Consider the following 1,106-nt stretch of genomic DNA (forward strand, 5'->3'; position numbering starts at 1 on the left):
AGTCCTTGCAACAGCAATCAGACGACAAAAAGGGATCAAAGGTATCCAAATCGGCAAAGAAGAAGTCAAACTGTCTCTCTTTGCAGATGACATGATACTCTATATGGAAAACCCAAAGGAATCCACTCCCAAACTATTAGAAGTTATAGAACAATTCAGTAAGGTGGCAGGATACAAAATCAATGCCCAGAAATCAGTTGCATTTCTATACACGAATAACGAGACTGAAGAAAGAGAAATTAGGGAATCCATCCCATTTACAATAACACCAAAAACCATGCGTTACCTTGGAATTAACTTAACCAGAGACGTAAAGGACCTATATCCTAGAAACTATAGATCACTTTTGAAAGATATTGAGGAAGACATAAAAAGATGGAAAAATATTCCATGCTCATGGATTGGAAGAATTAACATAGTTAAAATGTCCATACTACCCAGAGCAATCTACACTTTCAATGCTATCCCGATCAAAATACCGAGGACATTTTTCAAAGAACTGGAACAAATAGTCCTTAAATTTGTATGGAACCAGAAAAGGCCCCGAATTGCTAAGGAACTGTTGAAAAGGAAAAACAAAGCTGGGGGCATCACAATGCCGGATTTCGAGTTGTACTACAAAGCTGTGATCACAAAGACAGCATGGTACTGGCACAAAAACAGACACATCGACCAATGGAACAGAATAGAGAACCCAGAAATGGACCCTCGGCTCTTTGGGCAACTAATCTTTGATAAAGCAGGAAAAAACATCCGGTGGAAAAAAGACAGTCTCTTCAATAAATGGTGCTGGGAAAATTGGACAGCTACATGCAAAAGAATGAAACTTGACCACTCTCTCACACCATACACAAAAATAAACTCCAAATGGATGAAAGACCTCAATGTGAGACAGGAATCCATCAAAATTCTAGAGGAGAACATAGGCAACAACTTCTATGACATCGGCCAGAGCAACCTTTTTCACGACACATCTCCAAAGGCAAGAGAAATAAAAGATAANTGAGCTTGTGAGAGTTCATCAAGATAAAAAGCTTCTGCACAGCCCAGGAAACAGTCAAAAAAACTAAGAGGCAGCCCACGGAATGGGAGAATATATTTGCAAA

The sequence above is a fragment of the Ailuropoda melanoleuca genome, chromosome 18, assembly GCF_002007445.2.
Source record: "Ailuropoda melanoleuca isolate Jingjing chromosome 18, ASM200744v2, whole genome shotgun sequence".
Taxonomy (NCBI): Eukaryota; Metazoa; Chordata; class Mammalia; order Carnivora; family Ursidae; genus Ailuropoda; species Ailuropoda melanoleuca.